This window comes from Dipodomys merriami, unplaced genomic scaffold (assembly GCF_024711535.1).
Source record: "Dipodomys merriami isolate MVZ:Mamm:240054 unplaced genomic scaffold, mDipMer1.0.p SCAF_22, whole genome shotgun sequence".
Classification (NCBI taxonomy): domain Eukaryota; kingdom Metazoa; phylum Chordata; class Mammalia; order Rodentia; family Heteromyidae; genus Dipodomys; species Dipodomys merriami.
Window position 1 is genome coordinate 1892516 of NW_027203604.1, and position 16712 is coordinate 1909227.

The following is a 16712-nucleotide window of genomic DNA, read 5'->3' on the forward strand; positions in this document are numbered from 1 at the left end:
AAGTATGTTACACGGGATATACCGGCACTAAACATTACCTTGGATGGAGCGCCCCGGATTTGATCTGCCAAACTCCCTCCCGGACACCCTACTGTCCCCCTGTCCTCCCCTCGCTCCGGCCGGGTACCCCATCCCCACCCCTGGGCGCTGCTTTCAAACTCAGGACCCGCAAGCTCGGCTCCGGCCGCGCCCCCTGATTGGCCGAGCGCGCCCGCCACCCGCCGGTCGCCGGCGTCACGGCTCCCCGCAGCCCCGGCCCGCCGCCGCCTCCCCGGCAGCCCCGCTCGGCGCAAGTGCGGCGCGCAGTGGGAGGGGGCGGGCGCGGCGGAGCGCGGCTGGCGTCGGCCCGGCCCGGCGGGATTAAGTTTCCCGGTCACGCGTGAGTGTCGGTGCGCGTCTGTCCCGCCGTGACTGCAGAGGGGAGCGCGGGCCACCCCGGCTCCTGGCCCTCTCGTAACCCAGTCTGTCCGGGGCACCCTCGGCTGCGCCTGGGTAAGTAGCCCCTAGCCGGGCCTGGGAGGCCGGAGCGCGTCCCCGCGTCCTGCGTGCGCGCCGGCCGGGAAGGTGCGCGGGTGCCCGGGGCTGGGCGCGCGGGGTAGGACGGGGGACGGGGAGGGGCGGGGGGTAGCGGGTGGCGGCCGGGGTGCGCTCGCTCCACCCCGCGCGGCCCGGAGAGGCCCGTGGCGCGGTCTCCTACATAAAAGGATGGGGTCTGGAAGTTTCCTTTGCTCCTCCCCAAATCCTCTGGGCACCACTCCCTCCCCCCCCCCCTTCACTGGCTTATCCGAAATGGTTCTAAAAGTTGGTTTTTTGGTTTTGTTTCCCCCCACCGAGGGATGTGTAGAGAAGGTGCCGGGGGCAGGCGGGGGGGGTGACCGAGCGGGCAGGGCCTTCTGGGGGTGCGCAGCCTGTTGCTCTCCGCCCCCTGTGCAGAGGGAGAGGAGGGGGACCGAGAACGGCCCCAGTCTAGCGCCTTTAGTTTTTGATTGTGTTCAGGGCGGGGGGTGGCGTCTCCCCCAAGGCGGAGCCACTGATGGGTACCCCACCCTCTCGGTGCCCGGGGCCGGGTCATCCGCTGTGCGTGCGGCCGGCCTGGGTCTGCGGTGTCCGTTCCCTTCCCCAGCGGATGGGCGTCTTTGTCCGCTGCCTGGGGATGCCCGGACGTCCCTGAGGGGCGCGCCGTTTGGGAGCCGCTTTGTGTCTGGGGGAGCCGGGCTTGTGCCGGGCGGGTAGTGATGGTGTCACGTTTTTTTTGTTTGCCTTCCTGGCGGAGGCCCCGAAAGAAAGGCCTAGTTTTCTGTGGTCCTGGGGAATCACCAGGCAATGCCAAGCTGGGGCTGCCGGGGAGGGAGGCCCTGGGCGGAAGGAAGGTGGTGGTCGCTGGCAGAGGGGAGGCGAGGAAGTCTGCGTTCCTAATGGGGGCACAGCTGCAGAGGTTGCTGTGCGGGGAGGGGAAGATGCCGGCGGTGGGAGCTGTGTGCGTGGATGTGGACGCAGGTGCGGGTGCGCGTGGAGGCTCGTGTTTCCTTAGTATCCTCAGATGACGGTGGGGGACCGTGACTTCACCAGCCGGCCAGGAACATCTCTCATGTCCTTTAAATGTCCCGAGGGAAAAGAATCTGAACAGTACCAGCCCCTCCCGCGCCCACATCTTGTACTGGTGGACAGCTGTGCTGTAAACATTCCCTTTGGGTTTTCGTTTGCAGTCGTGTAAGTTGTGTTTTATAAAAATAATTAACATGTAATTTGCAAACGAATAAGATGAGGGTGCTCGGGAACTTGGGAATGTGTACTGGTTTGATTGGGTGGGAGCTGATTGTGATGAACTTTTATGTAAGGGTCAGTCATCTGAGGTCGTGTATTCTATGCGTTAGTGGCTGGTTGAATGTTGATAAGCAGTTGGTTTAAAAAGCATGACAAAACTTAGAAGTGCCTTGGCTCAAACTTCTGATATAATACAGAGCTCTGGGTAAATTCACCCTGTACCCCCTTGTGTGTCAGTTAAGTAAAGCTATTTTTGGGATTCCCAAATTCTCCACGTTTCATCTCTATCTTGTTTGGTAAAAATAAAATCAGACAGCATGTATACTTTAACATTGTATTCTTGTTCTTCCCTATCTGCTTTTAGTATTTCTTCTTTCTATCCCTTTTGCTATTTCTGGTTTCCTCCCTTTATCCACTTTCTGTGTGTGTGGGTATGTGTGCACACACACCCTGGTCCTAGGGCTTGAACTCACGGCCTGGGCACTGTACTTCAGTTTTTTTACCCAGGCCTAAAGTTCTACTTTGAGCTACAGTTCCACTTCCAGCCTTTAGGTGGTTAGAGAGGTGGTTAGAGGTGGATTATCCTAGTTTCCAAATCACAATCCTCATCTCAGCCACCTGAATAACTAGGATTACAGGTGTGAGCCACAGGCTCCAGGCACCTCCACCTTCTTTAATCATTGAAGTTGATATTTGTGGTTTGGGAAGGGATGCAATGTTTAGTGTTTTTACTGGGCTCCAAATTCCTATTGCTTAGTGATCTGCTTGGCCCTTGAAGATATGTTTGCATTTCAGATCCATTTTAAATGCATATCCCCACTGTAGTAGGCTGTCCTCAGACTGCTGAATCTGTGTTATTGGGGGTGACTGGAGAGATTCTTGGAAACTTTAAAATGTAGTTTTTCATGGATTCAGCCCTCGTTGACACGTCCAGCATTTATCTGATGGAGTGGGCAATCTCTGTTTTAAAAGAAATGTGAAGATTCAGTGATTTAGAAGATGCTCAAGGATTGAGTTGCTGGAAAGGTAACTGTTCTGAGTTAGTGGTGGATTATTTTCTCCAGATTCATCCCAAATCTGATTTCATAGACCTGACTCCAGTTGAGCTGCAGATTGGCCTCATTTTGTATCTTCACAACATGTCCAAAGTATCCTGTGAATTTCATCAAATATTTTGAGGCAAAGATGGACTGGATATGCCTCCAAATGTGCTAGAGCAAACAATCCATCTGCCAAAGAGATACACACTTCACAGTGTAGAAGCAGATGACTCTCAGTGAATTCAGGACTGCTTGGTGCCACATGGGATTGATGATATTCCCCAGTGATATTATATCAACACTTGGGAGGCTGAGGCAGGAGTATTTCAAGTTTGAGGCCAGTCTGGGCTACATATTTATAGTCTGCTTCACATACCAATACCCACAAAGCGCATAAAATGAACCAACCAAACAAGGTAGACATTTGTCTTAAAGTATGACTTATTTGCAACAAGAAATGTGTTGTTTTCTCTTGTCAATTAGTATGGTGCACAGTAGGGAAGCAGTGTTTAGCATGGTAAAATGGATACATTACAATCATATTTTCTAGGGTTCTATGTGTTGGGAACTACTAAGAAGATAGATCTTCCAGATAAGTCAATGCTAAGTAACCAGTTGCCTCCCTGTAAATTTTTTTAAAGGAGTTATTGAATTAGTAGATATGTTGTGTTGGATTAGGTTCTTTTTATCTAGATGTTGCTCTCTTGCAGTAAAAGTACTGGGCTTCTAAGACAGTAGATCAACATGGGATTCTAGCCTACTTTAGGCTTTTCAGCAAGAAGCAGAGAGACTTCTGTCTTTAGAGGAAAGTGAAGAAGGTGATTTGAATATGAAATATAGCTTTTTTTCTTCTTGCATTAGGAAATGGATGTAGTAGATGTAGACTAGGAAGTAGGTACTAGTAGAATTCTATTTGTGCCTTTCTAGTGTAGAATAGAGAGTTTAGCTAGGGAAGATAAGGTGATAGAAAGTAATGAAGTATATATAGTCAAAAGTTCTGATTATACTTTTGATGTTACCAGAAAGTCTGCATAGCTAATCAGTCTTAGTCCTTGCATCTGGCAAAAGAATTATTCAGGCAAGAAGAAAAAGTAGTGAAATATAACAGAGAAAGGAGATTATTATGTTGTAGAATGCCATGGGAATATGATACTACAGTTTGTCTTCTGCCATCTTCTGGGTACAGACTCAGTTTTAGGTTTAAACAGAGGAAGAATTAGAGTCAGGAGACAAAGATATACATAGTTTTAAGGATCCTTCTTGCAGGTGTGCCTGGATGGTCATTCTTTCAGTTCTGGCTCTGCTGGGCTCTAGAGAAGTTGTTTTTGCTTTCATCACTTGAGAGGAGGTGCCTCATTTCCATAAGATGATTTCTCTGGCTCCATGGTGCAGCCTGGAACTTCAAATTATCCTCATTTGGGGATGATCATCCTGCAAGACTCTGCCATTCCTTGTGGATAGTTATAGTCCTTTGTCAGGAAGATTGTTATCAGGAAGTTAGATCTTGCAAAGTGACTGTAAAGAGAATGGCTTAGAACATTGACAAACACAAAACAGGGGCAGAGATGCCAGAAAAGACAGTTTAAGTACTTGTTACCAATATTCTTTCAATAAACTGAAACTAGGTATAGTCTTGTAAGGACAACGGCCCTAGTTTTTTGTGGTTTCAAGTCTTAATGAGATTGCTTGCAGGAAATTCCTATCTCTAGGTCCACTCTACAGGATAAAGATCACTTGTCAGCCAGCTCCCGTGGCTCATGCCTGTAATCCTAGTTACTGAAGAGGCTGAGATCTGAGGATCATGGTTCAAACCCAGCCTGGGCAGGAAAGCCCATGAGACTTATCTCCAATTAACCATCAAAAAAACTGGAAGTGGCGCTGTGACTCAAATGGTAGAGTGCTAGCCTTGAACTGAAGAGCTCAGGGACAGCGCCCAGGCCCAGAGTTCAAGCTCCACAACAAAATAAATAAATAAATAAGTAAAAATAAAAAATGTATACCTATACATATGTATGTATATATCACTTGTGAATTCCTGTCTTCCTTCCAATATTTTCTCTTAGAGACCTTGTAAAACTATTTTATTCTTTATTATGTACTTATTTATGTATTTATGTATTTATTTTGCCGGTACTGGGGCTTGAATTCAGGAAGGGCCATGTGCTTTCATTTGTCTTTTTTATTCAAGGCTGGTGTTCTACTACTTGGATCATACCTCTACTTCTGGCTTTTTGGTGGTTAATTTGTGTTGGGTCTTCGTCTGTCCCACGAAAGACGGACGGGGTCCAAGGAAAGGTAAGTGCCGCGCTAGCCCCCATTCCCCAGCCTCCCTCAGTCCGGGAGACAATCAGACACAGTGGGGAGCCAAATCCAGCAGGTAGAAAACTCCTTCATTAACATAGAGCAGCCCTTTTTAAAGCCAAAAAGGGCGGGTGGCATGGCAGGGGAGGAAGAGGAATCAATCACTGTCAAGGTCATGCACCTAAGCCTTCACGGGCTGGTTAGGCACCGATTGCAAGGTCAATTGGGCTCTGCCCACTCTATTCTCTCCCAGGGCCATCTTTGCTGCCCTTGTGCTCTGCAAATTTGAGATAAGAATCTCATGGACTTTTCAGCCAGGTGTGATCTTAGCCTTGTGGGTAGCTAGGATTACAGGCATGATCTACCAGTTCCCAGCCTCTAATGTTTAATAAAAGCTTCATTTTCTTAAAGTTCTTCCTTCTCTTCAATACTTATTACAACATTGAATTTGGTAAACATGAAAATTAGTCTTATATACATTTCAGTATTCTTTGTGTCTGATTTAAAACAACACTTTTTTTTCTTTAAATTACATTGACTGAAAATCTGTATGCCTATGTATGTTTTGTGGACTAACATTTGGTATAATCTATAATGTTTTGATTATACCAAATTCCTAAAAATTTCTTTCCCTTTTTGGGAAAATGCGGGTTTAAAAAAGTAAGTTAAATCATATATAGTAAGATTTCAGAAGCTTTCTTGTAGATGATGAAATTTTATTTGATGGATTAGTCAAATGTTAAAGCCATACTTTCAATTCTGGTCAAATAAATTAATTAAAAAAAAAAGTAAACTAAGACTGAAATACTTGTCCTTTTCTGCTTGTCTGTCTATAGTGGTGAAATCTGTTTAGGGCTTTCTTATCTTTATCCTTTTCCTTATAAACTACTTTCCCTCCAAATCTTGCATGGTTCACATGCATACATGAGAGAAAAGTCAGAAAGGAAACATTTTAAGAGAGACGAAAACCCATTAACAGCAGCTATTTATACACACACATGTAAATGCAGGGACATACCCATAAACATAGATAGACTCACAGAAACATAGATGCAGATAGGCAGACAGATAGACCAACACACACTTTTTAGGGAGAACCTCCTTAGGTTGTGTTGAAGATTTAATGTGGGTTTTGTGTAGTTGGAGTAGGCCTCAGATAGTTTGCCATTTTTTTCTTATTTGCTATTCAAAGTTATATTGATAGTAAAATATATAGCTGTTTTTAGCTCATTTGAAAAATATGGAAGGCACAAACAAATTAAAGACCAAAAACTTGTCTATAATTCTGTCAAGCACCAATCTCCTCCCCCTTCCCACCGCCAAACCTCCATGTATGTTGGAAATGCATATGCTTAGATTATTTTGCTAAACAAATGACTTAGTAGATCTGTGGATCAGTACATTTCACTGAGTGCTTTATTATTTTTTTTCTCAGTGAAGATATGCAAGATTCTTATTTGAGATGGACATTAATAACACTTGTTTGACCCGGTGTCTCTTCTTAATGCCCTCCTAGCACACAGGACACAGGAAGTAAAATTAATTGTTAACAAGTTAATAACATCACAACAATTTTATATGAGATGGTCGCTAGGATGCTTTGCTTAGGGACAGGCTGTAGAGAATGGACATGGAAATATGTTGTTCTGTGCTAATCAGAAATGTTTACTTAGACTTCTGGAGTCATTCAAGTGGTAGAATGTCTTTTAGCAAGTACAAGACCCTGACTTTAAATCCTAGTACAACAACAAAGCTTACCTAACAATGACCTCACATGATAACAATATTACAAAGATTAAAATTGTATAATTTAAAAATCCTTTCATGTGTACCAAGGTATGCACAGCTTCTCTTGCTAGCATCCTGTTTAAGCCCTTTGGGATTGCTATTACAAAATACCATAGGCTTTGTAGCTTTTGATTAATAGAAATGTATTATTGCAGAGGTTAGAAAGTACAAGATCAAGGTACAGACAGAGTCACTGTCTGGTAAGGGCCACAGTTTCATAGTATGTGCCTTCTTGCTGTGTCCTCTTATGGTAGAGGGGGCCAGGCAGCTCTCTGAGACTGTTCTTAAGAAGTCATCTCACTCATGAGGGCTTTTGTCTTGGTGACCTAATTACCTCTCAAAAGGCTTATCTCCTAATACCATCACTCTGGGAGTTAAGATTTCAACATAGTAATTATCTATCTATCTATCTACTATCTATCTATCTATCTATCTATCTGTATACATATATATATATATATATATATATGTATTCAAAATCACAAACTTTCATAGAAGCCTCCTTAACAGGTCTTGCTTTGTCTAAGATGTTACTACTAGATAAAATTCATCAAGCTTAGATATTGCACTTCCTTCCCTACCTCCAGCTCTCTCACGCATATTTGGTTTTAGTAAGTCCAGCCTGATGTCTAGTCCTCTAGCTGTCCCTCATCCCTCTCCTGTTGCCTCTTCCCCAACACCATCTAGTGATTATTGAGTTCTTTCGATTCTCTGGACTGAATTTGTCTGTCTGCTCTCTTTTGTTCTTGCTTTTGCCTTAATCTAGGGGTCTCTGTGTTTTCCTGGTAAGCTTTTTAAATTTTTCGTTGCTTCGTTGTGATACCATCATTCCTTTTCTCTTTTATCCTATTGCCAGATTGTTTTACCAGAAAATAAATGTTAAGATCTTTCCACTCCTCTCACTTTATCCTTTGTGACTCTGTGTGTTTCTTCTTGCCTACAAGGAAAGTCCTAAGCAGGTCCAGGGAGCTTCACTTTCTTAGCTCTTCTCAGGACCTCATAGAGTACTGTATCCCCACTGTCCTTAAACTCCAGATGCTTTATAGCTTTGCTGTGTTAGCCATAGCCTTTACTCAGTGAAAAATGCTTTTCTCTCTCTTCTCGCTCTGTCTTACTCTTTCCTACTTGCTGTCTTTCAAGTTGGGGTTCGTGTGTCGCCTTTCTTCCAAATTCCGACTTTTGCTGGTGATATTGGGTTCCTAGAAAATCACACTGCTGAAATACACTACTTCTACTCAGTGGGGAGTCATAAGTTAGGTGCTTGTCTTCTTGGGCATATGCTTCAATGACAGAGGCATGCAACAATTATGGTGGCATAAAGTTTATAGAGTTTGGGAACTCTCCTTAAAAATAAAAAAATATGGCTGTAAAGATATAATATAAGAAGTATTTGAGACTAGGGATGCTGGTGTAGCATGGGTGAGGCCCTGCATTCTAGCCCAGCACCACAAGAAAAAGAAAGGAATAAATTACTCACTTGACCGTTTTCATTTACTGTATCTTACAGATTCTGACATTGGTCACAAAGAAGTGGACTCAAATTTAAAGGGCTTCTACCATGTTTTGCTAATTGGAAAAAAAACATAATCAAGTTCTTTCTCATGGATCAGATTCCATTTGGTGGAGGAAATGATTCAGTTCTTCCTGTCCATCTGTAAGCTCAGGCAGCCCCACCCTTCTCTAGGGCCTTGTTAGTCTGGTGAAGGCTAATGAATTTTCTAGGGCTTCCTAGGTCATTTCACTTTCTTCTTTCAGTATCCTTACCTCATTTTTTTTCTTTTTTCCTTTCTCTCACTATTGTCTTTCTATATATCAAATATATTCTCCTATCTGTTTTTTTCTGGTAGTAAATTTAGTCATTTAAATAGTCGGTACTTGGACTAAGCTGAATGTTGGGGTTTGCAATTGTCAGGTTCATTTCTACTCCCTTGAAGTACAATGGAAAACAATTCTGAGGACCCTCAATAATACAGTTTTCAGTAATGGGCGAGATGTCATGAAACTGTACTATGCAGCTAAGACATGGTAGTTTGCAGGAGCAATGCTGACTTATATGAAAGATTGCTAATTTAGTGAGCTATATAATCTAAGAGCAGCTGGAAATGGCAAAATAGAGTAACATACAGGCATGAAGTAAAATACCAAGGGACAGTAATCATTTTTGTATGCCTATTACTTTCAGGCATTTTCTATATATTAGTGCTGTCCATTTTAAAAGTGGAAAGAGCAGTTCAGAGCAGCTAAGAGACTTGTTAAGATCTTGCCACTAGTAAAAAGGATAGTACTTATTGAAGAGATTTATTTATAAAGCACTCTGGAAGCTCTGAAAACACAGCTGCTTGGAGCTACTTAATCTGAAGGTAATTAACTATTATTAGAATTATTATTATTAGAGCCCAGCGCTGTGACTTGGTTTAAAATACTTACTTGCCATTAGTGTCTTGGGTAGTTCACATAATACCTCTATTACTTACAAGCTACATGCAGCGAGGGGAAAACCCTATCTTTCAGAGAGTCTGTTTTCTTCTGTGGAAAATGAGAGTATCTAAACACATATTGGTAAAATACATGTGTTCTGCTTAAAGAAACAAGAATATCTGAAAGGCACTTCATGAACAGTTCCATTTTAAGCAGTAAAAAGTTTTGTCTCTCAAAGGGAGTATTTGGTGGTGATTTGTTCCTGAGGAATAAAGTTGCTCTTTTAAAATCACAGTGCTGTTGTGTGAAAGCTTAAACAGTTTGTTGAGTAAGTCTTAAATATTTAAAAAATATCTTTCAAGTAGTTGTACAAAGAGGTTTCCGTAAATTCTTGTCAGTTTGTAAGTCCAACACAGGTTGATCAGTGTCACTCCTTCCATGTTCTCTCTTGTCTCTTCCAAACTCACCTACCCCTCAGGTTACTTGGCTTCAATTTATATATGCACACTGACTGTTATGACTGTATTCACCTACCTTTCCTTTCTCCATTTATCTCTCTCCCCTGGTATTCCTTCTCCCAACAACACATATTCCAGCTCCCTAGTATTCATTTTGTTAAACTGTTAAGTTAGATGTTCAAAGGAGTTACACCATTGCGAGCCTCCCCTATGTATACCATATTTCATTCAATAAGTGTGTGCATATATGTGCATATACTCTTGTATATGTTTTCATATATATATGCTTATAACTTAGATCTAATTTACACATATGAGAGAAAACATGTGCCCTTTGTCAGAATACGGTTTATTTTGTGTATGTTTTTTATTGTAAAAATGCTGTACAGAGGGGTTACTGTTACATGAGCAAAGTAATGAGTATATTTCCTATTGAACATTGTTGCCTCCTTCTTTGTTTTCCCCCTATCATCCCTTCCACCCACCTCCACAACTACCCCCCCCCAAGTTCGTTTTCAACATAGTGTTTTGTACATCTCATTGTTACAATGGGTCAATCTGTATCCTTATTTAAGCATTTTGTTTTTTTTCTTCCCCTCCCCAAATTAGAGAAGTGTATATACAAGATGTAGGGTACTGACATCAAATACAGTGAAAACAGGGGTGGGAGAGGGACATACAAAGAAACAAAAAATCATGTGGTACATTATAAATACGTTAGAAACAATAGCAAGAGAGAAAAAAAATATTTGTGTTCTTATCTTGGGGTTCATTTTGCTTAACATCATCTTAAATGGTCATATGTATATAGCTTTTGGTCTTTTCTGCTTGTCCTATACATGTACTAGTCAGAATAAGGTTTTTCCTTTACCTTCTTCCTCTTCTCTGTCAGCTGCCAAATCCTCTTGTAGCTGAGTTAAGCTACTTTTGGTCTAAACTGTTCAGGTAATTGTTGATATTTTATTATATGGACTTCTCTATTATAACATATTAACAACTATAGAAATATGATTGCTTTATAAAAGGCTGAATTTGGTGAACCTGATAAAGTTAATGACCTTTTTGGCCCTCTACTTCTATATCTATAAAATTTATGAAATATGGTGTTGGGAGTTTGGACCTTACAACATAAGTGTGTGTGTGTGTGTGTGTGTGTGTGTGTGTGTGTGTGTGTGCGCGCGCGCGCGCACATGTGCACATGCATGTATGTATTTGTGCATATGTGCATGTGTGTGTATGTATATGTAGTGGGGCTTGAATTCAGGGTAGAGGTGCTGTCCCTTAGCTTTTGTGCTCAAGGCCCGTCCTCTACCACTTGAGCCACAGCAACACTTCTGGCTTTTTGGTGGTTAACTAGAGATGAGTCTTACTGCCTTTTCTGCCATGGCTAGCTTTGAACTGTGATCCTCAGATCTTAGTTCCCTAAGTAGCTAGGATTATAGGTGTGAGCTAGTTGGTGCCTGGCAGAACTCATAAAGTTTTATAAAACTTTTTCAATAAATTTTTTTTTATAATTGCAAAAGCAAGTGTGTTGTTTCCTTCTGCCAGTCAAATTTGAGAATTCTGAATTGCTTCATGAAAAGTGTTATGAAGAATGTGCTCAGAGACAGAGTATCATTGTCCCCAGGCTCCTCACAAATTCCACACATGGTATATCTGCACAGATCTGGAGTTCTACTCAGAAGTCATGAAAGCCACTGAAGCCACTGATCATCTCAAACAGTATACAGGCCACATGAAGTAACATAACACTCTGATATCATGTTTTCTGTCCTGAGGACTTCTGATCAGAAAACTGAGCCTACCCTTTCTTGAGTAAAGCTTGTAAAAACTTTTATCTTTACGCCTATTCAAATTCAGCAAAGGGAAATCATGGAAACTATTACTTGAATTTAGAAGGTGCTGATTGATAGGGGAAGGATAAAAATATCCAATAATATAGAGTACTTATAGCTGTGAAAAGTAAGTGATATGCTAGGTGATACTTCCTACTTTTTATCAAAGAGATTTCAGAATAGGAGAAGCAGTTTTAAACACTAATAGGGAAGTGGTAGAAATGTACTTATTTTTAATAGTTAAAGGGGAATAGACCTTGAAGGTAACATGACTATAATATTCTGGTCTCCCAACTCTTGAATTCCACAGTTAATGGAGGTTTGTCTGTGTTCACTTCTCGTTAGAACTCAACTGAGGAATCTCTGGGTTACAACTGACAAAGCTATGCATTGTTGTGCCCCAGTCCTGTCATTAAGATCTCACCAACTGGATGAAAATCCTGTCGCCGAGTGGGTTGCTGAGGAATGACAAACGTCTTCTCTACTGTCCCCTTCTTCTGCTGTTGATAAGTCTTAACACAGACCAGCTGTCCCTGTGTTTCTGGGTCCCATGGGGACACGAGTATCTGTGCTTTTTATAAGTACCAAGGACACAGTCTGCCCAGGCTCCCTAGGGAATTGCTTCGTTCCAGGCAGGCAAAAGGGCAGAAGGCAGGAGCCTGCAGTAATTTCTCAGGAGAATTGTTTGCCAGTGGCAAAATTGCACCTGAGGGTTTTGTGCCACAAAGCTAATCCTTCTGCATGTTTTAGTTTTCCCCCAGGAAAACTCTGTGGCTGGACTTTGAGTGCTTTATGAGCAACTTACTGCCTCTGGAGTCGGGCTTTGATGTGCTTACCTGCAAGAGCAGCCCATGGAGGAATCCTTGTGCCTGGCTCTGCCCAACAAATATGCTTGGCATTTTGCATCTTGGCACTGAATACTGAAAACATGGTCATGAACGGGGTCAAACTGCCCAACAACCTAAATTCCTTTGAGTTTAACTAGGGAGTAAGAGAATAGAAAAGGCTTGCTCCCTAGTAAGAGAATAGAAAAGGCTAAACTTCACTCTCAGAAGCACTAAATCTTTTTCCTGAGTTTCTTGAGTTCTGTTGGTGTGAGTTATCTATTACATGAGCTTGGACTCATGTAATAAAAAAATTATGAAGGTGGAGGGATAAGCAGGTAAATATAATTGATGAACAGAATTAACTTACCTAATACATTTATTTTTTTTAAAAAAAGGAAAGTTCAGCTTGTTAAATTAGTTGAGTAATAGCAGTCCAATGCTATAAAACTCAGATAGTACTGATTTTTGTAATCCATACTCAGGGAGTTTTGGCTACTTTTTTTTTTTTTTTTTTTTGTCATGGGGCTTGAACTCTGGGCCTGGGCACTGTCCCTGAACTCTTTAGCTCAAGGAGAGAGTTCTACCACTTTAACTATAGTACCACTTCAAGTTTTCTGGTGGTTAACTGGAGGTAAAAGTCTCCTGGACTTTTCTGCCTGCACTGGCTTTGAACTACAATCCACAGATCTTCAGATCTCGGCCTCCTGAGTAGCTAGGATTGCAGGTATGAGCCACCAGTGCCTGGTGGCTCTGTGTGTGTGTGTGTGTGTGTGTGTGTGTGTGTGTGTGTGTGTGTGTGTGTGTGTGTGTGTGTGTGTGTGTGTGTGTGTGTGTGTGTGTGTGTGTGTGTGTGTGTGTGTGTGTGTGTGTGTGTGTGTGTGTGTGTGTATTTTAGGCTTCTTTCAACCTTAATGCTAACTTAGTAGTTGAGTGTAAACAGTAAGTAAAAAACTAAAAGTATCACAAATTAGTTTAGAGGTAGGTACGAATCTGGTATTTTTTTTTAAAGTGTCAGTGTGTTTTTGGAATTTGCAATTAAAGAAATAACAAAAGTGCTTTTTGAGGGGCTGGGAAGGTAGCTTAGTGGTAGAGCACTTGCCTTGCATGCATGAGGCCCTAGGTTTGATTCCTCAGCACCACATAAGCAAAAAGAAAAAAGCCGGAAGTGGCGCTGTGGCTCAAGTGTTAGCCTTGAGCTGAAGAGCTGAGGTGCAGCGTCCAGGCCCAGAGTTCAGGCCCCACAACCGGACTCCCCCCCCCCTCCCCCCCGCCAAAAAAAAAAAGCAAAAGTGCTTTTTGATAGGGCAAACACAACTTTCCTCAGGCCAGTCATCTATTCTGTTGTAGATTTGCATTAAATAAAAGGGCTGATGTCTCATAACTATTATAATACTAGCTATTCAGAAAACAGATTTGAAGATCCTGGTTTCCGGCAAGCTCAGGCAGAAAAGTAACGGATTTCCCAGTAGGATTCTTCATTACTTCAGTAGTCCTATTAAATTGCTTTTGCCAGTAAGTTCACACTTTTTTTTTATTGAAAGGCCAGTGTTTATATGTCCTTCCGTTCTTCTTTCTTTTGTTGTTGTTGTTGGTGGTGGTGGTGGTGGTCATGGGGCCTGAACTCTGGGCCTGGACATTGACCCTGAAGGCTAGCGCTCTACCACTAGAGCCATAGCGCCACTTCCAGCCTTTTCTGCTTATGTGGTTCTGAGGAATCGAACCAAGGGCTTTATGCATGGGAGGCAAGCACTCTACCACTGAGCCATCTTCCCAGCCCCTGAAATTGCATTTCTTGAGCAAGGATAGTTGAGGGGATTGGTTTGTTTATGATGTGATGATATGGGGCTATACAAAGGCAGGCTGTAACACTTAAGCATGTAATGGAACAGGGCCTGATGCCGTGTACCTATGGCAAAATGAGATTCACCATAAGAATTGTGACTTGTGATTGTGCACCAGGAGGGAACAATTTCTCTGTTCTCTTCTCATTCCGCTACTTTATATTTCAACGAATGCTTCCTTTTAATATCATTTGTGTTCTTCTGTCTCCATTCATTGACTTGTTTCAATACTCAGGTTCATATGTTATCTATCATAAGCTCATCTTTACCTTTTACTCAATCTTCTATCTCTGCTATGAATCAGTGTGTTCTCTTAATATTTCTTAAATTTCTGAGAGACACTCAAATCCATTTCTCCCTGTCCAGTTCAATACTTAGATTGGGTTTCTGTGGGTGAAAGTCCAATCCTAGTTTTTCTTGGTTGTGGTTGCAGGGAGAGGGACATATTATATAGCCCCTCTGACCACATATTTTCTAGAATAGGGCTATGAATTGGTTGCAATCTGAATTAGCTAGCTTAGTCTGCTTTAAATACCACAGGCGCTAGCTAGGTGGCTAAGACAGAAGAAACTCATTTTCTGATAGGTTTGGATGCTGGGAAACTCTCCACTCAAGACCTGCATAGTTTTCTTTACTGTTGAGGGTTCTTTGGTTTGTAGATAGCCATCTTCTTGCTGTGTCCTTGTATGGCCTTTCTCAGGACTTGAGAAAGATCTCTCTTCTTTTTCTTCTGAAAAGGCCAGCAGATCTGCCAGATTAAAATTCTACCCTTATAACTGCATGCAATCTGAATCTCGTCCTAAAAGCCCTGTCTCTAAAATCACTTAGTTTAGTAGTAAGATGTTCATCATATGAATTCCATAGGGAACACATTCATTCCATAGTAGCATCATAAGGTACTAGAACTCGGCCCTGCCAGCTCTGCATCAGGAAGATCTTTATTTCTACAATGGTCACACTACTGACCAGCCCCTCTTTTTTTTTTAATGCTTTCTTTCTAGGTAACGAGTATTACCATATAATTAGTAACTCACATAGTAAATTTGGGATCTGTCCCAGGCTTATCTTTATCTATACTCTATGAGCTGATGTTATCTATGGCTATTAACTGATTCTAGAACTTACCTCCAGTTGAATGTGCTTTTACTTCCATACTTTTTTAGTATTGAAGATTGAGACGACATCTCATGCTTGTCAAGTAAGTACTGCCTATGCTATGCTCCCAGCTCTTGTTTTTGAGATAGAGTCTTTGCAACTTTTTTCTCTGGCTGGCCTTGAACTCTGATCCTCCTACCTTTGCCTCCCAAGTAGCTGGGATTACAGACATACATAATCATGTCTATTTTTGGTCTTGCCTCTTCCTTGCTTTATTTCCAGTTTTCTTGGTTTTGAGTGTCTTTAATGCCATTACTCGAAGAATCTTTCTGAAACACAGACTCTACAAATGTTACATACACTTTGTCAAAATTAACTTCAAATAAACTTAAAATTACATTTGAACTTTTAACAAATGTAACAAGTTTCTCAATAACTTGGCATTTACACATCGCCAGCTTCATTATAGCTATTGGTTCTTAGCCCTGATTCAGGCTTCAAATACTTTGTAATGCCCAGACAGAGGCAGCATACAGTCTTGCCTTTATGTGGGGACATACCTTCTGTTCCAAGTCCTGCCTAGTATTAAGGACTCTGAAGTTTTCCTTGACTCTGAGTCCTGCTTCCCTTCCCTTCCCTTCCCTTCCCTCCCCTCCCCTCCCCTCCCCTCCCCTCTCCTCCCCTCCCCTCTCCTCCCCTCCCCTCCCATCTCCTTCTCTCCCCTCCTTTCCTTTCTCTTCCCATATGTGTGTGTGTGTGTGTGTGTGTGTGTGTGTGTGTGTGTGTGTGTGTGTGTGTGTGTGATGGGTCTTGAATTCAGAGTCTGAGCATTGTCCCTTAGTTGTGTCTCTCAAAGCTGGCACTCTACCACTTGAGCCACACCTCCATTTCTGGCTTTTTGGGAGGTTAATTGGAGATAAGAGTCTCATGGACTTTACTGCCAGGCTTGTTTGAACCACAATCCTCAGATCTCAGTTTCCTGTATAGTTAGGATAACAGTTGTGAGCTACAGGTGTTTCTGTATTTCAGTTGTCTGTTTACTTCTTTTCCTTCAGTTCACTTAGGTTGAGTTCCCTGGGGTCTCCATGGTGTCTTCAGACGCCATGTCAGTCACATGGTGCCTTGTGCCCTCGGCTGAATCAGTATATAACAGAATTGGAGTTCTCAGTAACCATTTCAACATGCTCACATCAGACAGGCCATTTATCTTACAGCTTTATAAAGAAAAGACAAAAATACCAGAAAACAATAATATTGATATCTGAAGTATGTCATCAAGTTCAGATTTCTTGGTATTATAATTTTCTTTGATGTGTAAAATAGTATAGAATGAATAAATTCTATA

The 16712-nt window shown here is 42.1% G+C and overlaps 1 protein-coding gene across 12 annotated transcripts in view; it reads left to right on the top strand.

The window, feature by feature from the left end:
• Positions 1-318: 318 nt before the first annotated feature.
• Positions 319-16712, top strand: part of Mpdz (multiple PDZ domain crumbs cell polarity complex component) — a 164170-nt gene continuing 147776 nt past the window's right edge. For 9 of the 12 annotated variants that reach the window (XM_070033165.1, XM_070033173.1, XM_070033168.1 and 6 more), the window contains exons 1-2: positions 320-492; positions 4993-5099. The gene's annotated coding sequence lies outside the window, so the exon portion shown is untranslated. Of the gene's footprint in view, positions 493-1601; positions 1711-4992; positions 5100-16712 lie in introns of those variants that run through there. The other 3 variants (XM_070033169.1, XM_070033166.1, XM_070033167.1) reach the window with 3 other exon arrangements.